The sequence below is a fragment of the Melozone crissalis genome, unplaced genomic scaffold, assembly GCF_028551555.1.
Source record: "Melozone crissalis strain CALT ecotype California unplaced genomic scaffold, PUWL_Pcris_2 ptg000168l_1, whole genome shotgun sequence".
NCBI classification, from domain to species: Eukaryota; Metazoa; Chordata; class Aves; order Passeriformes; family Passerellidae; genus Melozone; species Melozone crissalis.
The window spans coordinates 1,249,581-1,274,750 of record NW_026535937.1 but is presented as its reverse complement, the minus strand read 5'-3'; positions in this window follow the sequence as shown (position 1 = coordinate 1,274,750).

Genomic DNA, 25,170 nt, shown 5'->3' with positions numbered 1-25,170 from the left:
TCGAATGTTCATGTGAATAGAAAAGGCAGGAGAGTGGTAAGGTACTGTTTTCTCTCAGTTGGCAAGCTGCGCACACAATCGCAGTGTTGTACAGCTTGTTTCATCACCTTTGCGAAGCTGCCGCTCTCTCCGGCTCCCGGAGACGAAGAAGCTGCTTCTTCGCGCAAAGACGATTCTGCCGCTCACTGTGCTCTGCAGTGTGTTTCTTCTGCCGAAAGAGGCCCGGGAGCTGTGCTTAGCTCTGCCGAGCACCATACCTGCTTCCTTAGCCTCTCTTCTCGTCTACATCTTAGCAAAAAGCTTTTCCACTCTGTCTGGCAAGGAGAAACTGTGCCAGCACAGAAAACATCTCCCATCGTGTTCTAGAGGCTGCACGCAGGTCTGCCGAGTGTTTTGCAAGAAGAGAAAGAAAGTTGTCCAAAACAGCTTCCAATCGAATGTTCATGTGAATAGAAAAGGCAGGAGAGTGGTCAGGTACTGTTTTCTCTCAGTTGGCAAGCTGCGCACACAATCGCAGTGTTGTAGAGCTTGTTTCATCACCTTTGCGAAGTTGCCGCTCTCTCCGGCTCCCGGAGACGAAGAAGCTGCTTCTTCGCGCAAAGACGATTCTGCCGCTCACAGTGCTCTGCGGTGTGCGCCTTCTGCCGAAAGACGCCCGGGAGCGGTGCTTGGCTCTGCAGAGCACCGTACCTTCGTCTTTAGCCTCTCTTCTCGTCTACATCTTAGCAAAAAGCTTTTCCACTCTGTCTGGCAAGGAGAAACTGTGCCAGCACAGAAAACATCTCCCATCGTGTTCTAGAGGCTGCACGCAGGTCTGCCGAGTGTTTTGCAAGAAGAGAAAGAAAGTTGTCCAAAACAGCTTGCAATCGAATGTTCAAGTGAATAGAAAAGGCAGGAGAGTGGTCAGGTACTGTTTTCTCTCAGTTGGCAAGCTGCGCACACAATCGCAGTATTGTACAGCTTGTTTCATCACCTTTGCGAAGTTGCCGCTCTCTCCGGCTCCCGGAGACGAAGAAGCTGCTTCTTCGCGCAAAGACGATTCTGCCGCTCACAGTGCTCTGCGGTGTGCGCCTTCTGCCGAAAGAGGTCCGGGAGCGGTCCTTAGCTCTGCAGAGCACCGTACCTTCGTCTTTAGCCTCTCTTCTCGTCTACATCTTAGCAAAAAGCTTTTCCACTCTGTCTGGCAAGGAGAAACTGTGCCAGCACAGAAAACATCTCCCATCGTGTTCTAGAGGCTGCACGCAGGTCTGCCGAGTGTTTTGCAAGAAGAGAAAGAAAGTTGTCCAAAACAGCTTGCAATCGAATGTTCATGTGATTACAACAGGCAGGAGAGTGGTAAGGTACTGTTTTCTCTCAGTTGGCAAGCTGCGCACACAATCGCAGTGTTGTACAGCTTGTTTCATCACCTTTGCCAAGTTGCCGCTCACTCCGGCTCCCGGAGACGAAGAAGCTGCTTCTTCGCGCAAAGACGATTCTGCCGCTCACAGTGCTCTGCGGTGTGCGCCTTCTGCCGAAAGAGGTCCGGGAGCGGTGCTTAGCTCTGCAGAGCACCGTACCTTCGTCTTTAGCCTCTCTTCTCGTCTACATCTTAGCAAAAAGCTTTTCCACTCTGTCTGGCAAGGAGAAACTGTGCCTGCACAGAAAACATCTCCCATCGTGTTCTAGAGGCTGCACGCAGGTCTGCCGAGTGTTTTGCAAGAAGAGAAAGAAAGTTGTCCAAAACAGCTTGCAATCGAATGTTCATGTGATTACAAAAGGCAGGAGAGTGGTCAGGTACTGTTTTCTCTCAGTTGGCAGGCTGCGCACACAATCGCAGTGTTGTAGAGCTTGTTTCATCACCTTTGCGAAGTTGCCGCTCTCTCCGGCTCCCGGAGACGAAGAAGCTGCTTCTTCGCGCAAAGACGATTCTGCCGCTCACAGTGCTCTGCGGTGTGCGCCTTCTGCCGAAAGAGGTCCGGGAGCGGTGCTTAGCTCTGCAGAGCACCGTACCTTCGTCTTTAGCCTCTCTTCTCGTCTACATCTTAGCAAAAAGCTTTTCCACTCTGGCCTGGAGAAACTTTGCCAGCACATAAAACATCTCCCATCGTGTTCTAGAAGCTGCACGGAGATCTGCCGAGTGTTTTGCAAGAAGAGAAAGAAAGTTGTCCAAAACAGCTTGCAATCGAATGTTCATGTGAATAGAAAAGGCAGGAGAGTGGTCAGGTACTGTTTTCTCTCAGTTGGCAAGCTGCGCACACAATCGCAGTGTTGTACAGCTTGTTTCATCACCTTTGCGAAGTTGCCGCTCTCTCCGGCTCCCGGAGACGAAGAAGCTGCTTCTTCGCGCAAAGACGATTCTGCCGCTCACAGTGCTCTGCGGTGTGCGCCTTCTGCCGAAAGTGGTCCGGGAGCGGTGCTTAGCTCTGCAGAGCACCGTACCTTCGTCTTTAGCCTCTCTTCTCGTCTACATCTTAGCAAAAAGCTTTTCCACTCTGTCTGGCAAGGAGAAACTGTGCCAGCACAGAAAACATCTCCCATCGTGTTCTAGAGGCTGCACGGAGGTCTGCCGAGTGTTTTGCAAGAAGAGAAAGAAAGTTGTCCAAAACAGCTTGCAATCGAATGTTCATGTGAATAGAAAAGGCAGCAGAGTGGTCAGGTACTGTTTTCTCTCAGTTGGCAAGCTGCGCACACAATCGCAGTGTTGTACAGCTTGTTTCATCACCTTTGCGAAGTTGCCGCTCTCTCCGGCTCCAGGAGACGAAGAAGCTGCTTCTTCGCGCAAAGACGATTCTGCCGCTCACAGTGCTCTGCGGTGTGCGCCTTCTGCCGAAAGAGGTCCGGGAGCTGTGCTTAGCTCTGCAGTGCACTCTACCTGCTTCTTTTGCCTCTCTTCTCGTCTACATCTTAGCAAAAAGCTTTTCCACACTGTCTGGCAAGGAGAAACTGTGCCAGCACAGAAAACATCTCCCATCGTGTTCTAGAGGCTGCACGGAGGTCTGCCGAGTGTTTTGCAAGAAGAGAAAGAAAGTTGTCCAAAACAGCTTGCAATCGAATGTTCATGTGAATAGAAAAGGCAGGAGAGTGGTCAGGTACTGTTTTCTCTCAGTTGGCAAGCTGCGCACACAATCGCAGTGTTGTACAGCTTGTTTCATCACCTTTGCGAAGTTGCCGCTCTCTCCGGCTCCCGGAGACGAAGAAGCTGCTTCTTCGCGCAAAGACGATTCTGCCGCTCACAGTGCTCTGCGGTGTGCGCCTTCTGCCGAAAGAGGTCCGGGAGCGGTGCTTAGCTCTGCAGAGCACCGTACCTTCGTCTTTAGCCTCTCTTCTCGTCTACATCTTAGCAAAAAGCTTTTCCACTCTGTCTGGCAAGGAGAAACTGTGCCAGCACAGAAAACATCTCCCATCGTGTTCTAGAGGCTGCACGCAGGTCTGCCGAGTGTTTTGCAAGAAGAGAAAGAAAGTTGTCCAAAACAGCTTCCAATCGAATGTTCATGTGAATAGAAAAGGCAGCAGAGTGGTCAGGTACTGTTTTCTCTCAGTTGGCAAGCTGCGCACACAATCGCAGTGTCGTACAGCTTGTTTCATCACCTTTGCGAAGTTGCCGCTCTCTCCGGCTCCCGGAGACGAAGAAGCTGCTTCTTCGCGCAAAGACGATTCTGCCGCTCACAGTGCTCTGCGGTGTGCGCCTTCTGCCGAAAGACGCCCGGGAGCGGTGCTTAGCTCTGCAGAGCACCATACCTGCTTCTTTAGCCTCTCTTCTCGTCTACATCTTAGCAAAAAGCTTTTCCACTCTGTCTGGCATGGAGAAACTGTGCCAGCACAGAAAACATCTCCCATCGTGTTCTAGAGGCTGCACGGAGGTCTGCCGAGTGTTTTGCAAGAAGAGAAAGAAAGTTGTCCAAAAGAGCTTCCAATCGAATGTTCATGTGAATAGAAAAGGCAGGAGAGTGGTCAGGTACTGTTTTCTCTCAGTTGGCAAGCTGCGCACACAATCGCAGTGTTGTACAGCTTGTTTCATCACCTTTGCGAAGTTGCCGCTCTCTCCGGCTCCCGGAGACGAAGAAGCTGCTTCTTCGCGCAAAGACGATTCTGCCGCTCACAGTGCTCTGCGGTGTGCGCCTTCTGCCGAAAGAGGTCCGGGAGCGGTGCTTAGCTCTGCAGAGCACCGTACCTTCGTCTTTAGCCTCTCTTCTCGTCTACATCTTAGCAAAAAGCTTTTCCACTCTGTCTGGCAAGGAGAAACTTTACCAGCACAGAAAACATCTCCCATCGTGTTCTAGAGGCTGCACGCAGGTCTGCCGAGTGTTTTGCAAGAAGAGAAAGAAAGTTGTCCAAAACAGCTTGCAATCGAATGTTCATGTGAATAGAAAAGGCAGGAGAGTGGTCAGGTACTGTTTTCTCTCAGTTGGCAAGCTGCGCACACAATCGCAGCGTTGTACGGCTTGTTTCATCACCTTTGCGAAGTTGCCGCTCTCTCCGGCTCCCGGAGACGAAGAAGCTGCTTCTTCGCGCAAAGACGATTCTGCCGCTCACTGTGCTCTGCAGTGTGTGTCTTCTGCCGAAAGAGGCCCGGGAGCTGTGCTTAGCTCTGCCGAGCACCATACCTGCTTCTTTAGCCTCTCTTCTCGTCTACATCTTAGCAAAAAGCTTTTCCACTCTGTCTGGCAAGGAGAAACTGTGCCAGCACAGAAAACATCTCCCATCGTGTTCTAGAGGCTGCACGCAGGTCTGCCGAGTGTTTTGCAAGAAGAGAAAGAAAGTTGTCCAAAACAGCTTGCAATTGAATGTTCATGTGAATAGAAAAGGCAGGAGAGTGGTCAGGTACTGTTTTCTCTCAGTTGGCAAGCTGCGCACACAATCGCAGTGTTGTACAGCTTGTTTCATCACCTTTGCGAAGTTGCCGCTCTCTCCGGCTCCCGGAGACGAAGAAGCTGCTTCTTCGCGCAAAGGCGATTCTGCCGCTCACAGTGCTCTGCGGTGTGCGCCTTCTGCCGAAAGAGGTCCGGGAGCGGTGCTTAGCTCTGCAGAGCACCGTACCTTCGTCTTTAGCCTCTCTTCTCGTCTACATCTTAGCAAAAAGCTTTTCCACTCTGTCTGGCAAGGAGAAACTGTGCCAGCACAGAAAACATCTCCCATCGTGTTCTAGAGGCTGCACGCAGGTCTGCCGAGTGTTTTGCAAGAAGAGAAAGAAAGTTGTCCAAAACAGCTTGCAATCGAATGTTCATGTGAATAGAAAAGGCAGCAGAGTGGTCAGGTACTGTTTTCTCTCAGTTGGCAAGCTGCGCACACAATCGCAGTGTTGTACAGCTTGTTTCATCACCTTTGCGAAGCTGCCGCTCTCTCCGGCTCCCGGAGACGAAGAAGCTGCTTCTTCGCGCAAAGACGATTCTGCCGCTCACAGTGCTCTGCGGTGTGCGCCTTCTGCCGAAACAGGTACGAGAGCTGTGCTTAGCTCTGCAGAGCACTCTACCTGCTTCTTTAGCCTCTCTTCTCGTCTACATCTTAGCAAAAAGCTTTTCCACTCTGTCTGGCAAGGAGAAACTGTGCCAGCACAGAAAACATCTCCCATCGTGTTCTAGAGGCTGCACGCAGGTCTGCCGAGTGTTTTGCAAGAAGAGAAAGAAAGTTGTCCAAAACAGCTTGCAATCGAATGTTCATGTGAATAGAAAAGGCAGGAGAGTGGTCAGGTACTGTTTTCTCTCAGTTGGCAAGCTGCGCACACAATCGCAGTGTTGTACAGCTTGTTTCATCACCTTTGCGAAGTTGCCGCTCTCTCCGGCTCCCGGAGACGAAGAAGCTGCTTCTTCGCGCAAAGACGATTCTGCCGCTCACAGTGCTCTGCGGTGTGCGCCTTCTGCCGAAAGACGCCCGGGAGCGGTGCTTGGCTCTGCAGAGCACCGTACCTTCGTCTTTAGCCTCTCTTCTCGTCTACATCTTAGCAAAAAGCTTTTCCACTCTGTCTGGCAAGGAGAAACTGTGCCAGCACAAAAAACATCTCCCATCGTGTTCTAGAGGCTGCACGGAGGTCTGCCGAGTGTTTTGCAAGAAGAGAAAGAAAGTTGTCCAAAACAGCTTGCAATCGAATGTTCATGTGATTACAACAGGCAGGAGAGTGGTAAGGTACTGTTTTCTCTCAGTTGGCAAGCTGCGCACACAATCGCAGTGTTGTACAGCTTGTTTCATCACCTTTGCGAAGTTGCCGCTCTCTCCGGCTCCCGGAGACGAAGAAGCTGCTTCTTCACGCAAAGACGATTCTGCCGCTCACAGTGCTCTGCGGTGTGCGCCTTCTGCCGAAAAAGGTCCGGGAGCGGTGCTTAGCTCTGCAGAGCACCGTACCTTCGTCTTTAGCCTCTCTTCTCGTCTACATCTTAGCAAAAAGCTTTTCCACTCTGTCTGGCAAGGAGAAACTGTGCCAGCACAAAAAACATCTCCCATCGTGTTCTAGAGGCTGCACGGAGGTCTGCCGAGTGTTTTGCAAGAAGAGAAAGAAAGTTGTCCAAAACAGCTTCCAATCGAATGTTCATGTGAATAGAAAAGGCAGGAGAGTGGTCAGGTACTGTTTTCTCTCAGTTGGCAAGCTGCGCACACAATCGCAGTGTTGTACGGCTTGTTTCATCACCTTTGCGAAGTTGCCGCTCTCTCCGGCTCCCGGAGACGAAGAAGCTGCTTCTTCGCGCAAAGACGATTCTGCCGCTCACAGTGCTCTGCGGTGTGCGCCTTCTGCCGAAAGAGGTACGAGAGCTGTGCTTAGCTCTGCAGAGCACTCTACCTGCTTCTTTAGCCTCTCTTCTCGTCTACATCTTAGCAAAAAGCTTTTCCACTCTGTCTGGCAAGGAGAAACTGTGCCAGCACAGAAAACATCTCCCATCGTGTTCTAGAGGCTGCACGCAGGTCTGCCGAGTGTTTTGCAAGAAGAGAAAGAAAGTTGTCCAAAACAGCTTGCAATCGAATGTTCATGTGAATAGAAAAGGCAGGAGAGTGGTCAGGTACTGTTTTCTCTCAGTTGGCAAGCTGCGCACACAATCGCAGTGTTGTACAGCTTGTTTCATCACCTTTGCGAAGTTGCCGCTCTCTCCGGCTCCCGGAGACGAAGAAGCTGCTTCTTCGCGCAAAGACGATTCTGCCGCTCACAGTGCTCTGCGGTGTGCGCCTTCTGCCGAAAGACGCCCGGGAGCGGTGCTTGGCTCTGCAGAGCACCGTACCTTCGTCTTTAGCCTCTCTTCTCGTCTACATCTTAGCAAAAAGCTTTTCCACTCTGTCTGGCAAGGAGAAACTGTGCCAGCACAAAAAACATCTCCCATCGTGTTCTAGAGGCTGCACGGAGGTCTGCCGAGTGTTTTGCAAGAAGAGAAAGAAAGTTGTCCAAAACAGCTTCCAATCGAATGTTCATGTGAATAGAAAAGGCAGCAGAGTGGTCAGGTACTGTTTTCTCTCAGTTGGCAAGCTGCGCACACAATCGCAGTGTTGTACAGCTTGTTTCATCACCTTTGCGAAGTTGCCGCTCTCTCCGGCTCCCGGAGACGAAGAAGCTGCTTCTTCGCGCAAAGACGATTCTGCCGCTCACAGTGCTCTGCGGTGTGCGCCTTCTGCCGAAAGAGGTCCGGGAGCGGTGCTTAGCTCTGCAGAGCACCGTACCTTCGTCTTTAGCCTCTCTTCTCGTCTACATCTTAGCAAAAAGCTTTTCCACTCTGTCTGGCAAGGAGAAACTGTGCCAGCACAAAAAACATCTCCCATCGTGTTCTAGAGGCTGCACGGAGGTCTGCCGAGTGTTTTGCAAGAAGAGAAAGAAAGTTGTCCAAAACAGCTTGCAATCGAATGTTCATGTGAATAGAAAAGGCAGGAGAGTGGTCAGGTACTGTTTTCTCTCAGTTGTCATGCTGCGCACACAATCGCAGTGTTGTACAGCTTGTTTCATCACCTTTGCGAAGCTGCCGCTCTCTCCGGCTCCCGGAGACGAAGAAGCTGCTTCTTCGCGCAAAGACGATTCTTCCGCTCACAGTGCTCTGCGGTGTGCGCCTTCTGCCGAAAGAGGTCCGGGAGCGGTGCTTAGCTCTGCAGAGCACCGTACCTTCGTCTTTAGCTTCTCTTCTGGTCTACATCTTAGCAAAAAGCTTTTCCACTCTGTCTGGCCAGGAGAAACTTTGCCAGCACATAAAACATCTCCCATCGTGTTCTAGAAGCTGCACGGAGATCTGCCGAGTGTTTTGCAAGAAGAGAAAGAAAGTTGTCCAAAACAGCTTGCAATCGAATGTTCATGTGAATAGAAAAGGCAGGAGAGTGGTCAGGTACTGTTTTCTCTCAGTTGGCAAGCTGCGCACACAATCGCAGTGTCGTACAGCTTGTTTCATCACCTTTGCGAAGCTGCCGCTCTCTCCGGCTCCCGGAGACGAAGAAGCTGCTTCTTCGCGCAAAGACGATTCTGCCGCTCACAGTGCTCTGCGGTGTGCGCCTTCTGCCGAAAGAGGTACGAGAGCTGTGCTTAGCTCTGCAGAGCACCATACCTGCTTCTTTAGCCTCTCTTCTCGTCTACATCTTAGCAAAAAGCTTTTCCACTCTGTCTGGCAAGGAGAAACTGTGCCAGAAGAGAAAACATCTCCCATCGTGTTCTAGAGGCTGCACGCAGGTCTGCCGAGTGTTTTGCAAGAAGAGAAAGAAAGTTGTCCAAAACAGCTTGCAATCGAATGTTCATGTGAATAGAAAAGGCAGGAGAGTGGTCAGGTACTGTTTTCTCTCACTTGGCAAGCTGCGCACACAATCGCAGTATTGTACAGCTTGTTTCATCACCTTTGCGAAGTTGCCGCTCTCTCCGGCTCCCGGAGACGAAGAAGCTGCTTCTTCGCGCAAAGACGATTCTGCCGCTCACAGTGCTCTGCGGTGTGCGCCTTCTGCCGAAAGAGGTCCGGGAGCGGTGCTTGGCTCTGCAGAGCACCGTACCTTCGTCTTTAGCCTCTCTTCTCGTCTACATCTTAGCAAAAAGCTTTTCCACTCTGTCTGGCAAGGAGAAACTGTGCCAGCACAAAAAACATCTCCCATCGTGTTCTAGAGGCTGCACGGAGGTCTGCCGAGTGTTTTGCAAGAAGAGAAAGAAAGTTGTCCAAAACAGCTTGCAATCGAATGTTCATGTGAATAGAAAAGGCAGGAGAGTGGTCAGGTACTGTTTTCTCTCAGTTGGCAAGCTGCGCACACAATCGCAGTGTTGTACAGCTTGTTTCATCACCTTTGCGAAGTTGCCGCTCTCTCCGGCTCCCGGAGACGAAGAAGCTGCTTCTTCGCGCAAAGACGATTCTGCCGCTCACAGTGCTCTGCGGTGTGCGCCTTCTGCCGAAAGAGGTCCGGGAGCGGTGCTTAGCTCTGCAGAGCACCGTACCTTCGTCTTTAGCCTCTCTTCTCGTCTACATCTTAGCAAAAAGCTTTTCCACTCTGTCTGGCCAGGAGAAACTTTGCCAGCACATAAAACATCTCCCATCGTGTTCTAGAAGCTGCACGGAGATCTGCCGAGTGTTTTGCAAGAAGAGAAAGAAAGTTGTCCAAAACAGCTTGCAATCGAATGTTCATGTGAATAGAAAAGGCAGGAGAGTGGTCAGGTACTGTTTTCTCTCAGTTGGCAAGCTGCGCACACAATCGCAGTGTTGTAGAGCTTGTTTCATCACCTTTGCGAAGTTGCCGCTCTCTCCGGCTCCCGGAGACGAAGAAGCTGCTTCTTCGCGCAAAGACGATTCTGCCGCTCACAGTGCTCTGCGGTGTGCGCCTTCTGCCGAAAGTGGTCCGGGAGTGGTGCTTTGCTCTGCAGAGCACCGTACCTTCGTCTTTAGCCTCTCTTCTCGTCTACATCTTAGCAAAAAGCTTTTCCACTCTGTCTGGCAAGGAGAAACTGTGCCAGCACAAAAAACATCTCCCATCGTGTTCTAGAGGCTGCACGGAGGTCTGCCGAGTGTTTTGCAAGAAGAGAAAGAAAGTTGTCCAAAACAGCTTGCAATCGAATGTTCATGTGAATAGAAAAGGCAGGAGAGTGGTCAGGTACTGTTTTCTCTCAGTTGGCAAGCTGCGCACACAATCGCAGTGTTGTACAGCTTGTTTCATCACCTTTGCGAAGTTGCCGCTCTCTCCGGCTCCCGGAGACGAAGAAGCTGCTTCTTCGCGCAAAGACGATTCTGCCGCTCACTGTGCTCTGCAGTGTGTTTCTTCTGCCGAAAGAGGCCCGGGAGCTGTGCTTAGCTCTGCCGAGCACCATACCTGCTTCTTTAGCCTCTCTTCTCGTCTACATCTTAGCAAAAAGCTTTTCCACTCTGTCTGGCAAGGAGAAACTGTGCCAGCACAGAAAACATCTCCCATCGTGTTCTAGAGGCTGCACGGAGATCTGCCGAGTGTTTTGCAAGAAGAGAAAGAAAGTTGTCCAAAACAGCTTGCAATCGAATGTTCATGTGAATAGAAAAGGCAGGAGAGTGGTCAGGTACTGTTTTCTCTCAGTTGGCAAGCTGCGCACACAATCGCAGTGTTGTACAGCTTGTTTCATCACCTTTGCGAAGTTGCCGCTCTCTCCGGCTCCCGGAGACGAAGAAGCTGCTTCTTCGCGCAAAGACGATTCTGCCGCTCACAGTGCTCTGCGGTGTGCGCCTTCTGCCGAAAGACGCCCGGGAGCGGTGCTTAGCTCTGCAGAGCACCGTACCTTCGTCTTTAGCCTCTCTTCTCGTCTACATCTTAGCAAAAAGCTTTTCCACTCTGTCTGGCAAGGAGAAACTGTGCCAGCACAAAAAACATCTCCCATCGTGTTCTAGAGGCTGCACGGAGGTCTGCCGAGTGTTTTGCAAGAAGAGAAAGAAAGTTGTCCCAAACAGCTTGCAATCGAATGTTCATGTGATTACAACAGGCAGGAGAGTGGTAAGGTACTGTTTTCTCTCAGTTGGCAAGCTGCGCACACAATCGCAGTGTTGTACAGCTTGTTTCATCACCTTTGCGAAGTTGCCGCTCACTCCGGCTCCCGGAGAGGAAGAAGCTGCTTCTTCGCGCAAAGACGATTCTGCCGCTCACAGTGCTCTGCGGTGTGCGCCTTCTGCCGAAAGAGTTCCGGGAGCGGTGCTTAGCTCTGCAGAGAACCGTACCTTCGTCTTTAGCCTCTCTTCTCGTCTACATCTTAGCAAAAAGCTTTTCCACTCTGTCTGGCAAGGAGAAACTGTGCCTGCACAAAAAACATCTCCCATCGTGTTCTAGAGGCTGCACGCAGGTCTGCCGAGTGTTTTGCAAGAAGAGAAAGAAAGTTGTCCAAAACAGCTTGCAATCGAATGTTCATGTGAATAGAAAAGGCAGGAGAGTGGTCAGGTACTGTTTTCTCTCAGTTGGCAAGCTGCGCACACAATCGCAGTGTTGTAGAGCTTGTTTCATCACCTTTGCGAAGTTGCCGCTCTCTCCGGCTCCCGGAGACGAAGAAGCTGCTACTCGCGCAAAGACGATTCTGCCGCTCACTGTGCCCTGCAGTGTGTGTCTTCTGCCGAAAGAGGCCCGGGAGCTGTGCTTAGCTCTGCCGAGCACCATACCTGCTTCTTTAGCCTCTCTTCTCGTCTACATCTTAGCAAAAAGCTTTTCCACTCTGTCTGGCAAGGAGAAACTGTGCCAGCACAGAAAACATCTCCCATCGTGTTCTAGAGGCTGCACGCAGGTCTGCCGAGTGTTTTGCAAGAAGAGAAAGAAAGTTGTCCAAAACAGCTTGCAATCGAATGTTCATGTGATTACAAAAGGCAGGAGAGTGGTCAGGTACTGTTTTCTCTCACTTGGCAAGCTGCGCACACAATCGCAGTGTTGTAGAGCTTGTTTCATCACCTTTGCGAAGTTGCCGCTCTCTCCGGCTCCCGGAGACGAAGAAGCTGCTTCTTCGCGCAAAGACGATTCTGCCGCTCACTGTGCTCTGCGGTGTGCGCCTTCTGCCGAAAGAGGTCCGGGAGCGGTGCTTAGCTCTGCAGAGCACCGTACCTTCGTCTTTAGCCTCTCTTCTCGTCTACATCTTAGCAAAAAGCTTTTCCACTCTGTCTGGCAAGGAGAAACTGTGCCAGCACAAAAAACATCTCCCATCGTGTTCTAGAGGCTGCACGGAGGTCTGCCGAGTGTTTTGCAAGAAGAGAAAGAAAGTTGTCCAAAACAGCTTGCAATCGAATGTTCATGTGAATAGAAAAGGCAGGAGAGTGGTCAGGTACTGTTTTCTCTCAGTTGTCATGCTGCGCACACAATCGCAGTGTTGTACAGCTTGTTTCATCACCTTTGCGAAGCTGCCGCTCACTCCGGCTCCCGGAGACGAAGAAGCTGCTTCTTCGCACAAAGACGATTCTTCCGCTCACAGTGCTCTGCGGTGTGCGCCTTCTGCCGAAAGAGGTCCGGGAGCGGTGCTTAGCTCTGCAGAGCACCGTACCTTCGTCTTTAGCTTCTCTTCTGGTCTACATCTTAGCAAAAAGCTTTTCCACTCTGTCGGGCCAGGAGAAACTTTGCCAGCACATAAAACATCTCCCATCGTGTTCTAGAAGCTGCACGGAGATCTGCCGAGTGTTTTGCAAGAAGAGAAAGAAAGTTGTCCAAAACAGCTTGCAATCGAATGTTCATGTGAATAGAAAAGGCAGGAGAGTGGTCAGGTACTGTTTTCTCTCAGTTGGCAAGCTGCGCACACAATCGCAGTGTCGTACAGCTTGTTTCATCACCTTTGCGAAGCTGCCGCTCTCTCCGGCTCCCGGAGACGAAGAAGCTGCTTCTTCGCGCAAAGACGATTCTGCCGCTCACAGTGCTCTGCGGTGTGCGCCTTCTGCCGAAAGAGGTACGAGAGCTGTGCTTAGCTCTGCAGAGCACCATACCTGCTTCTTTAGCCTCTCTTCTCGTCTACATCTTAGCAAAAAGCTTTTCCACTCTGTCTGGCAAGGAGAAACTGTGCCAGCAGAGAAAACATCTCCCATCGTGTTCTAGAGGCTGCACGCAGGTCTGCCGAGTGTTTTGCAAGAAGAGAAAGAAAGTTGTCCAAAACAGCTTGCAATCGAATGTTCATGTGAATAGAAAAGGCAGGAGAGTGGTCAGGTACTGTTTTCTCTCACTTGGCAAGCTGCGCACACAATCGCAGTGTTGTACAGCTTGTTTCATCACCTTTGCCAAGTTGCCGCTCTCTCCGGCTCCCGGAGACGAAGAAGCTGCTTCTTCGCGCAAAGACGATTCTGCCGCTCACAGTGCTCTGCGGTGTGCGCCTTCTGCCGAAAGACGCCCGGGAGCGGTGCTTGGCTCTGCAGAGCACCGTACCTTCGTCTTTAGCCTCTCTTCTCGTCTACATCTTAGCAAAAAGCTTTTCCACTCTGTCTGGCAAGGAGAAACTGTGCCAGCACAAAAAACATCTCCCATCGTGTTCTAGAGGCTGCACGGAGGTCTGCCGAGTGTTTTGCAAGAAGAGAAAGAAAGTTGTCCAAAACAGCTTGCAATCGAATGTTCATGTGAATAGAAAAGTCAGCAGAGTGGTCAGGTACTGTTTTCTCTCAGTTGGCAAGCTGCGCACACAATCGCAGTGTTGTACAGCTTGTTTCATCACCTTTGCGAAGTTGCCGCTCTCTCCGGCTCCCGGAGACGAAGAAGCTGCTTCTTCGCGCAAAGACGATTCTGCCGCTCACAGTGCTCTGCGGTGTGCGCCTTCTGCCGAAAGAGGTCCGGGAGCGGTGCTTAGCTCTGCAGAGCACCGTACCTTCGTCTTTAGCCTCTCTTCTCGTCTACATCTTAGCAAAAAGCTTTTCCACTCTGTCTGGCAAGGAGAAACTGTGCCAGCACAAAAAACATCTCCCATCGTGTTCTAGAGGCTGCACGGAGGTCTGCCGAGTGTTTTGCAAGAAGAGAAAGAAAGTTGTCCAAAACAGCTTGCAATCGAATGTTCATGTGAATAGAAAAGGCAGGAGAGTGGTCAGGTACTGTTTTCTCTCAGTTGTCATGCTGCGCACACAATCGCAGTGTTGTACAGCTTGTTTCATCACCTTTGCGAAGCTGCCGCTCTCTCCGGCTCCCGGAGACGAAGAAGCTGCTTCTTCGCGCAAAGACGATTCTTCCGCTCACAGTGCTCTGCGGTGTGCGCCTTCTGCCGAAAGAGGTCCGGGAGCGGTGCTTAGCTCTGCAGAGCACCGTACCTTCGTCTTTAGCCTCTCTTCTGGTCTACATCTTAGCAAAAAGCTTTTCCACTCTGTCTGGCCAGGAGAAACTTTGCCAGCACATAAAACATCTCCCATCGTGTTCTAGAAGCTGCACGGAGATCTGCCGAGTGTTTTGCAAGAAGAGAAAGAAAGTTGTCCAAAACAGCTTGCAATCGAATGTTCATGTGAATAGAAAAGGCAGGAGAGTGGTCAGGTACTGTTTTCTCTCAGTTGGCAAGCTGCGCACACAATCGCAGTGTTGTACAGCTTGTTTCATCACCTTTGCGAAGTTGCCGCTCTCTCCGGCTCCCGGAGACGAAGAAGCTGCTTCTTCGCGCAAAGACGATTCTGCCGCTCACAGTGCTCTGCGGTGTGCGCCTTCTGCCGAAAGTGGTCCGGGAGCGGTGCTTTGCTCTGCAGAGCACCGTACCTTCGTCTTTAGCCTCTCTTCTCGTCTACATCTTAGCAAAAAGCTTTTCCACTCTGTCTGGCAAGGAGAAACTGTGCCAGCACAGAAAACATCTCCCATCGTGTTCTAGAGGCTGCACGGAGGTCTGCCGAGTGTTTTGCAAGAAGAGAAAGAAAGTTGTCCAAAACAGCTTGCAATCGAATGTTCATGTGAATAGAAAAGGCAGGAGAGTGGTCAGGTACTGTTTTCTCTCAGTTGGCAAGCTGCGCACACAATCGCAGTGTTGTAGAGCTTGTTTCATCACCTTTGCGAAGTTGCCGCTCTCTCCGGCTCCCGGAGACGAAGAAGCTGCTACTCGCGCAAAGACGATTCTGCCGCTCACTGTGCTCTGCAGTGTGTGTCTTCTGCCGAAAGAAGCCCGGGAGCTGTGCTTAGCTCTGCCGAGCACCATACCTGCTTCTTTAGCCTCTCTTCTCGTCTACATCTTAGCAAAAAGCTTTTCCACTCTGTCTGGCAAGGAGAAACTGTGCCAGCACAGAAAACATCTCCCATCGTGTTCTAGAGGCTGCACGCAGGTCTGCCGAGTGTTTTGCAAGAAGAGAAAGAAAGTTGTCCAAAACAGCTTGCAATCGAATGTTCATGTGATTACAAAAGGCAGGAGAGTGGTCAGGTACTGTTTTCTCTCACTTGGCAAGCTGCGCACACAATCGCAGTGTTGTAGAGCTTGTTTCATCACCTTTGCGAAGTTGCCGCTCTCTCCGGCTCCCGGAGACGAAGAAGCTGCTTCTTCGCGCAAAGACGAGTCTGCCGGTCACAGTGCTCTGCGGTGTGCGCCTTCTGCCGAAAGAGGTCCGGGAGCGGTGCTTAGCTCTGCAGAGCACCGTACCTTCGTCTTTAGCCTCTCTTCTCGTCTACATCTTAGCAAAAAGCTTTTCCACTCTGTCTGGCAAGGAGAAACTGTGCCAGCACAGAAAACATCTCCCATCGTGTTCTAGAGGCTGCACGCAGGTCTGCCGAGTGTTTTGCAAGAAGAGAAAGAAAGTTGTCCAAAACAGCTTGCAATCGAATGTTCATGTGAATAGAAAAGGCAGCAGAGTGGTCAGGTACTGTTTTCTCTCAGTTGGCAAGCTGCGCACACAATCGCAGTGTTGTACAGCTTGTTTCATCACCTTTGCGAAGTTGCCGCTCTCTCCGGCTCCCGGAGACGAAGAAGCTGCTTCTTCGCGCAAAGACGATTCTGCCGCTCACAGTGCTCTGCGGTGTGCGCCTTCTGCCGAAAGAGGCCCGGGAGCTGTGCTTAGATCTGCAGAGCACTCTACCTGCTTCTTTAGCCTCTCTTCTCGTCTACATCTTAGCAAAAAGCTTTTCCACTCTGTCTGGCAAGGAGAAACTGTGCCAGCACAGAAAACATCTCCCATCGTGTTCTAGAGGCTGCACGCAGGTCTGCCGAGTGTTTTGCAAGAAGAGAAAGAAAGTTGTCCAAAACAGCTTGCAATCGAATGTTCATGTGAATAGAAAAGGCAGGAGAGTGTTCAGGTACTGTTTTCTCTCAGTTGGCAAGCTGCGCACACAATCGCAGTGTCGTACAGCTTGTTTCATCACCTTTGCGAAGCTGCCGCTCTCTCCGGCTCCCGGAGACGAAGAAGCTGCTTCTTCGCGCAAAGACGATTCTGCCGCTCACAGTGCTCTGCGGTGTGCGACTTCTGCCGAAAGAGGTACGAGAGCTGTGCTTAGCTCTGCAGAGCACTCTACCTGCTTCTTTAGCCTCTCTTCTCGTCTACATCTTAGCAAAAAGCTTTTCCACTCTGTCTGGCAAGGAGAAACTGTGCCAGCACAGAAAACATCTCCCATCGTGTTCTAGAGGCTGCACGCAGGTCTGCCGAGTGTTTTGCAAGAAGAGAAAGAAAGTTGTCCAAAACAGCTTGCAATCGAATGTTCATGTGAATAGAAAAGGCAGGAGAGTGGTCAGGTACTGTTTTCTCTCAGTTGGCAAGCTGCGCACACAATCGCAGTGTTGTACAGCTTGTTTCATCACCTTTGCGAAGTTGCCGCTCTCTCCGGCTCCCGGAGACGAAGAAGCTGCTTCTTCGCGCAAAGACGATTCTGCCGCTTACAGTGCTCTGCGGTGTGCGCCTTCTGCCGAAAGACGCCCGGGAGCGGTGCTTGGCTCTGCAGGGCACCGTAACTTCGTCTTTAGCCTCTCTTCTCGTCTACATCTTAGCAAAAAGCTTTTCCACTCTGTCTGGCAAGGAGAAACTGTGCCAGCACAAAAAACATCTCCCATCGTGTTCTAGAGGCTGCACGGAGGTCTGCCGAGTGTTTTGCAAGAAGAGAAAGAAAGTTGTCCAAAACAGCTTGCAATCGAATGTTCATGTGAATAGAAAATGCAGGAGAGTGGTAAGGTACTGTTTTCTCTCAGTTGGCAAGCCGCGCACACAATCGCAGTGTTGTACAGCTTGTTTCATCACCTTTGCGAAGTTGCCGCTCTCTCCGGCTCCCGGAGACGAAGAAGCTGCTTCTTCGCGCAAAGACGATTCTGCCGCTCACAGTGCTCTGCGGTGTGCGCCTTCTGCCGAAAGAGGTCCGGGAGCGGTGCTTAGCTCTGCAGAGCACCGTACCTTCGTCTTTAGCCTCTCTTCTCGTCTACATCTTAGCAAAAAGCTTTTCCACTCTGTCTGGCAAGGAGAAACTTTGCCAGCACATAAAACATCTCCCATCGTGTTCTAGAAGCTGCACGGAGATCTGCCGAGTGTTTTGCAAGAAGAGAAAGAAAGTTGTCCAAAACAGCTTGCAATCGAATGTTCATGTGAATAGAAAAGGCAGGAGAGTGGTCAGGTACTGTTTTCTCTCACGTGGCAAGCTGCGCACACAATCGCAGTGTTGTACAGCTTGTTTCATCACCTTTGCGAAGTTGCCACTCTCTCCGGCTCCCGGAGACGAAGAAGCTGCTTCTTCGCGCAAAGACGATTCTGCCGCTCACAGTGCTCTGCGGTGTGCGCCTTCTGCCGAAAGAGGCCCGGGAGCGGTGCTTAGCTCTGCAGAGCACCGTACCTTCGTCTTTAGCCTCTCTTCTCGTCTACATCTTAGCAAAAAGCTTTTCCACTCTGTCTGGCAAGGAGAAACTGTGCCAGCACAAAAAACATCTCCCATCGTGTTCTAGAGGCTGCACGGAGGTCTGCCGAGTGTTTTGCAAGAAGAGAAAGAAAGTTGTCCAAAACAGCTTGCAATCGAATGTTCATGTGATTACAACAGGCAGGAGAGTGGTAAGGTACTGTTTTCTCTCAGTTGGCAAGCTGCGCACACAATCGCAGTGTTGTACAGCTTGTTTCATCACCTTGGAGAAGTTGCCGCTCTCTCCGGCTCCCAGAGACGAAGAAGCTGCTTCTTCGCGCAAAGACGATTCTGCCGCTCACAGTGCTCTGCGGTGTGCGCCTTCTGCCGAAAGAGGTCCGGGAGCGGTGCTTAGCTCTGCAGAGCACCGTACCTTCGTCTTTAGCCTCTCTTCTCGTCTACATCTTAGCAAAAAGCTTTTCCACTCTGTCTGGCAAGGAGAAACTGTGCCAGCACATAAAACATCTCCCATCGTGTTCTAGAAGCTGCACGGAGATCTGCCGAGTGTTTTGCAAGAAGAGAAAGAAAGTTGTCCAAAACAGCTTCCAATCGAATGTTCATGTGAATAGAAAAGGCAGGAGAGTGGTCAGGTACTGTTTTCTCTCAGTTGGCAAGCTGCGCACACAATCGCAGTGTTGTACAGCTTGTTTCATCACCTTTGCGAAGTTGCCGCTCTCTCCGGCTCCCGGAGACGAAGAAGCTGCTTCTTCGCGCAAAGACGATTCTGCCGCTCACAGTGCTCTGCGGTGTGCGCCTTCTGCCGAAAGAGGCCCGGGAGCTGTGCTTAGATCTGCAGAGCACTCTACCTGCTTCTTTAGCCTCTCTTCTCGTCTACATCTTAGCAAAAAGCTTTTCCACTCTGTCTGGCAAGGAGAAACTGTGCCAGCACAGAAAACATCTCCCATCGTGTTCTAGAGGCTGCACGCAGGTCTGCCGAGTGTTTTGCAAGAAGAGAAAGAAAGTTGTCCAAAACAGCTTGCAATCGAATGTTCATGTGAATAGAAAAGGCAGGAGAGTGTTCAGGTACTGTTTTCTCTCAGTTGGCAAGCTGCGCACACAATCGCAGTGTCGTACAGCTTGTTTCATCACCTTTGCGAAGCTGCCGCTCTCTCCGGCTCCCGGAGACGAAGAAGCTGCTTCTTCGCGCAAAGACGATTCTGCCGCTCACAGTGCTCTGCGGTGTGCGACTTCTGCCGAAAGAGGTACGAGAGCTGTGCTTAGCTCTGCAGAGCACTCTACCTGCTTCTTTAGCCTCTCTTCTCGTCTACATCTTAGCAAAAAGCTTTTCCACTCTGTCTGGCAAGGAGAAACTGTGCCAGCACAGAAAACATCTCCCATCGTGTTCTAGAGGCTGCACGCAGGTCTGCCGAGTGTTTTGCAAGAAGAGAAAGAAAGTTGTCCAAAACAGCTTGCAATCGAATGTTCATGTGAATAGAAAAGGCAGGAGAGTGGTCAGGTACTGTTTTCTCTCAGTTGGCAAGCTGCGCACACAATCGCAGTGTTGTACAGCTTGTTTCATCACCTTTGCGAAGTTGCCGCTCTCTCCGGCTCCCGGAGACGAAGAAGCTGCTTCTTCGCGCAAAGACGACTCTGCCGCTTACAGTGCTCTGCGGTGTGCGCCTTCTGCCGAAAGACGCCCGGGAGCGGTGCTTGGCTCTGCAGGGCACCGTAACTTCGTCTTTAGCCTCTCTTCTCGTCTACATCTTAGCAAAAAGCTTTTCCACTCTGTCTGGCAAGGAGAAACTGTGCCAGCACAAAAAACATCTCCCATCGTGTTCTAGAGGCTGCACGGAGGTCTGCCGAGTGTTTTGCAAGAAGAGAAAGAAAGTTGTCCAAAACAGCTTGCAATCGAATGTTCATGTGAATAGAAAATGCAGGAGAGTGGTAAGGTACTGTTTTCTCTCAGTTGGCAAGCCGCGCACACAATCGCAGTGTTGTACAGCTTGTTTCATCACCTTTGCGAAGTTGCCGCTCTCTCCGGCTCCCGGAGACGAAGAAGCTGCTTCTTCGCGCAAAGACGATTCTGCCGCTCACAGTGCTCTGCGGTGTGCGCCTTCTGCCGAAAGAGGTCCGGGAGCGGTGCTTAGCTCTGCAGAGCACCGTACCTTCGTCTTTAGCCTCTCTTCTCGTCTACATCTTAGCAAAAAGCTTTTCCACTCTGTCTGGCAAGGAGAAACTTTGCCAGCACATAAAACATCTCCCATCGTGTTCTAGAAGCTGCACGGAGATCTGCCGAGTGTTTTGCAAGAAGAGAAAGAAAGTTGTCCAAAACAGCTTGCAATCGAATGTTCATGTGAATAGAAAAGGCAGGAGAGTGGTCAGGTACTGTTTTCTCTCACGTGGCAAGCTGCGCACACAATCGCAGTGTTGTACAGCTTGTTTCATCACCTTTGCGAAGTTGCCACTCTCTCCGGCTCCCGGAGACGAAGAAGCTGCTTCTTCGCGCAAAGACGATTCTGCCGCTCACAGTGCTCTGCGGTGTGCGCCTTCTGCCGAAAGAGGCCCGGGAGCGGTGCTTAGCTCTGCAGAGCACCGTACCTTCGTCTTTAGCCTCTCTTCTCGTCTACATCTTAGCAAAAAGCTTTTCCACTCTGTCTGGCAAGGAGAAACTGTGCCAGCACAAAAAACATCTCCCATCGTGTTCTAGAGGCTGCACGGAGGTCTGCCGAGTGTTTTGCAAGAAGAGAAAGAAAGTTGTCCAAAACAGCTTGCAATCGAATGTTCATGTGATTACAACAGGCAGGAGAGTGGTAAGGTACTGTTTTCTCTCAGTTGGCAAGCTGCGCACACAATCGCAGTGTTGTACAGCTTGTTTCATCACCTTGGAGAAGTTGCCGCTCTCTCCGGCTCCCAGAGACGAAGAAGCTGCTTCTTCGCGCAAAGACGATTCTGCCGCTCACAGTGCTCTGCGGTGTGCGCCTTCTGCCGAAAGAGGTCCGGGAGCGGTGCTTAGCTCTGCAGAGCACCGTACCTTCGTCTTTAGCCTCTCTTCTCGTCTACATCTTAGCAAAAAGCTTTTCCACTCTGTCTGGCAAGGAGAAACTGTGCCAGCACATAAAACATCTCCCATCGTGTTCTAGAAGCTGCACGGAGATCTGCCGAGTGTTTTGCAAGAAGAGAAAGAAAGTTGTCCAAAACAGCTTCCAATCGAATGTTCATGTGAATAGAAAAGGCAGGAGAGTGGTCAGGTACTGTTTTCTCTCACGTGGCAAGCTGCGCACACAATCGCAGTGTTGTACAGCTTGTTTCATCACCTTTGCGAAGTTGCCGCTCTCTCCGGCTCCCGGAGACGAAGAAGCTGCTTCTTCGCGCAAAGACGATTCTGCCGCTCACAGTGCTCTGCGGTGTGCGCCTTCTGCCGAAAGAGGTCCGGGAGCTGTGCTTAGCTCTGCAGAGCACTCTACCTTCTTCTTTAGCCTCTCTTCTCGTCTACATCTTAGCAAAAAGCTTTTCCACTCTGTCTGGCAAGGAGAAACTGTGCCAGCACAGAAAACATCTCCCATCGTGTTCTAGAGGCTGCACGGAGGTCTGCCGAGTGTTTTGCAAGAAGAGAAAGAAAGTTGTCCAAAACAGCTTGCAATCGAATGTTCATGTGAATAGAAAAGGCAGGAGAGTGGTCAGGTACTGTTTTCTCTCAGTTGGCAAGCTGCGCACACAATCGCAGTGTCGTACAGCATGTTTCATCACCTTTGCGAAGTTGCCGCTCTCTCCGGCTCCCGGAGACGAAGAAGCTGCTTCTTCGCGCAAAGACGATTCTGCCGCTCACAGTGCTCTGCGGTGTGCGCCTTCTGCCGAAAGTGGTCCGGGAGCGGTGCTTAGCTCTGCAGAGCACCGTACCTTCGTCTTTAGCCTCTCTTCTCGTCTACATCTTAGCAAAAAGCTTTTCCACTCTGTCTGGCAAGGAGAAACTGTGCCAGCACAGAAAACATCTCCCATCGTCTTCTAGAGGCTGCACGCAGGTCTGCCGAGTGTTTTGCAAGAAGAGAAAGAAAGTTGTCCAAAACAGCTTGCAATCGAATGTTCATGTGAATAGAAAAGGCAGCAGAGTGGTCAGGTACTCTTTTCTCTCAGTTGGCAAGCTGCGCACACAATCGCAGTGTTGTACAGCTTGTTTCATCACCTTTGCGAAGTTGCCGCTCTCTCCGGCTCCCGGAGACGAAGAAGCTGCTTCTTCGCGCAAAGACGATTCTGCCGCTCACAGTGCTCTGCGGTGTGCGCCTTCTGCCGAAAGAGGTCCGGGAGCGGTGCTTAGCTCTGCAGAGCACCGTACCTTCGTCTTTAGCCTCTCTTCTCGTCTACATCTTAGCAAAAAGCTTTTCCACTCTGTCTGGCAAGGAGAAACTGTGCCAGCACAGAAAACATCTCCCATCGTGTTCTAGAGGCTGCACGCAGGTCTGCCGAGTGTTTTGCAAGAAGAGAAAGAAAGTTGTCCAAAACAGCTTGCAATCGAATGTTCATGTGAATAGAAAAGGCAGGAGAGTGGTCAGGTACTGTTTTCTCTCAGTTGGCAAGCTGCGCACACAATCGCAGTGTTGTACAGCTTGTTTCATCACCTTTGCGAAGTTGCCGCTCTCTCCGGCTCCCGGAGACGAAGAAGCTGCTTCTTCGCGCAAAGACGATTCTGCCGCTCACAGTGCTCTGCGGTGTGCGCCTTCTGCCGAAAGACGCCCGGGAGCGGTGCTTAGCTCTGCAGAGCACCGTACCTTCGTCTTTAGCCTCTCTTCTCGTCTACATCTTAGCAAAAAGCTTTTCCACTCTGTCTGGCAAGGAGAAACTGTGCCAGCACAGAAAACATCTCCCATCGTCTTCTAGAGGCTGCACGGAGGTCTGCCGAGTGTTTTGCAAGAAGAGAAAGAAAGTTGTCCAAAACAGCTTGCAATCGAATGTTCATGTGAATAGAAAAGGCAGCAGAGTGGTCAGGTACTGTTTTCTCTCAGTTGGCAAGCTGCGCACACAATCGCAGTGTTGTACAGCTTGTTTCATCACCTTTGCGAAGCTGCCGCTCTCTCCGGCTCCAGGAGACGAAGAAGCTGCTTCTTCGCGCAAAGACGATTCTGCCGCTCACAGTGCTCTGCGGTGTGCGCCTTCTGCCGAAAGAGGTCCGGGAGCTGTGCTTAGCTCTGCAGAGCACTCTACCTGCTTCTTTAGCCTCTCTTCTCGTCTACATCTTAGCAAAAAGCTTTTCCACTCTGTCTGGCAAGGAGAAACTGTGCCAGCACAGAAAACATCTCCCATCGTGTTCTAGAGGCTGCACGCAGGTCTGCCGAGTGTTTTGCAAGAAGAGAAAGAAAGTTGTCCAAAACAGCTTGCAATCGAATGTTCATGTGAATAGAAAAGGCAGCAGAGAGGTCAGGTACTGTTTTCTCTCAGTTGGCAAGCTGCGCACACAATCGCAGTGTTGTACAGCTTGTTTCATCACCTTTGCGAAGTTGCCGCTCTCTCCGGCTCCCGGAGACGAAGAAGCTGCTTCTTCGCGCAAAGACGATTCTGCCGCTCACAGTGCTCTGCGGTGTGCGCCTTCTGCCGAAAGAGGTCCGGGAGCGGTGCTTAGCTCTGCAGAGCACCGTACCTTCGTCTTTAGCCTCTCTTCTCGTCTACATCTTAGCAAAAAGCTTTTCCACTCTGTCTGGCAAGGAGAAACTGTGCCAGCACAAAAAACATCTCCCATCGTGTTCTAGAGGCTGCACGGAGGTCTGCCGAGTGTTTTGCAAGAAGAGAAAGAAAGTTGTCCAAAACAGCTTGCAATCGAATATTCATGTGATTACAACAGGCAGGAGAGTGGTAAGGTACTGTTTTCTCTCAGTTGGCAAGCTGCGCACACAATCGCAGTGTTGTACAGCTTGTTTCATCACCTTGGAGAAGTTGCCGCTCTCTCCGGCTCCCGGAGACGAAGAAGCTGCTTCTTCGCGCAAAGACGATTCTGCCGCTCACAGTGCTCTGCGGTGTGCGCCTTCTGCCGAAAGAGGTCCAGGAGCGGTGCTTAGCTCTGCAGAGCACCGTACCTTCGTCTTTAGCCTCTCTTCTCGTCTACATCTTAGCAAAAAGCTTTTCCACTCTGTCTGGCAAGGAGAAACTGTGCCTGCACAAAAAACATCTCCCATCGTGTTCTAGAGGCTGCACGGAGGTCTGCCGAGTGTTTTGCAAGAAGAGAAAGAAAGTTGTCCAAAACAGCTTGCAATCGAATGTTCATGTGAATAGAAAAGGCAGGAGAGTGGTCAGGTACTGTTGTCTCTCAGTTGGCAAGCTGCGCACACAATCGCAGTGTTGTAGAGCTTGTTTCATCACCTTTGCGAAGTTGCCGCTCTCTCCGGCTCCCGGAGACGAAGAAGCTGCTTCTTCGCGCAAAGGCGATTCTGCCGCTCACAGTGCTCTGCGGTGTGCGCCTTCTGCCGAAAGAGGTCCGGGAGCGGTGCTTAGCTCTGCAGAGCACCGTACCTTCGTCTTTAGCCTCTCTTCTGGTCTACATCTTAGCAAAAAGCTTTTCCACACTGTCTGGCAAGGAGAAACTTTACCAGCAGCGAAAACATCTCCCATCGTGTTCTAGAGGCTGCACGGAGGTCTGCAGAGTGTTTTGCAAGAAGAGAAAGAAAGTTGTCCAAAACAGCTTCCAATCGAATGTTCATGTGAATAGAAAAGTCAGCAGAGTGGTCAGGTACTGTTTTCTCTCAGTTGGCAAGCTGCGCACACAATCGCAGTGTTATACATCTTGTTTCATCACCTTTGCGAAGTTGCCGCTCTCTCCGGCTCCCGGAGACGAAGAAGCTGCTTCTTCGCGCAAAGGCGATTCTGCCGCTCACAGTGCTCTGCGGTGTGCGCCTTCTGCCGAAAGAGGTCCGGGAGCGGTGCTTTGCTCTGCAGAGCACCGTACCTTCGTCTTTAGCCTCTCTTCTCGTCTACATCTTAGCAAAAAGCTTTTCCACTCTGTCTGGCAAGGAGAAACTGTGCCAGCACAGAAAACATCTCCCATCGTGTTCTAGAGGCTGCACGCAGGTCTGCCGAGTGTTTTGCAAGAAGAGAAAGAAAGTTGTCCAAAACAGCTTGCAATCGAATGTTCATGTGAATAGAAAAGGCAGCAGAGTGGTCAGGTACTGTTTTCTCTCAGTTGTCATGCTGCGCACACAATCGCAGTGTTGTACAGCTTGTTTCATCGCCTTTGCGAAGTTGCCGCTCTCTCCGGCTCCCGGAGACGAAGAAGCTGCTTCTTCGCGCAAAGACGATTCTGCCGCTCACAGTGCTCTGCGGTGTGCGCCTTCTGCCGAAAGAGGTCCGGGAGCGGTGCTTAGCTCTGCAGAGCACCGTACCTTCGTCTTTAGCCTCTCTTCTCGTCTACATCTTAGCAAAAAGCTTTTCCACTCTGTCTGGCAAGGAGAAACTGTGCCAGCACAAAAAACATCTCCCATCGTGTTCTAGAGGCTGCACGGAGGTCTGCCGAGTGTTTTGCAAGAAGAGAAAGAAAGTTGTCCAAAACAGCTTGCAATCGAATGTTCATGTGAATAGAAAAGGCAGGAGAGTGGTTAGGTACTGTTTTCTCTCAGTTGG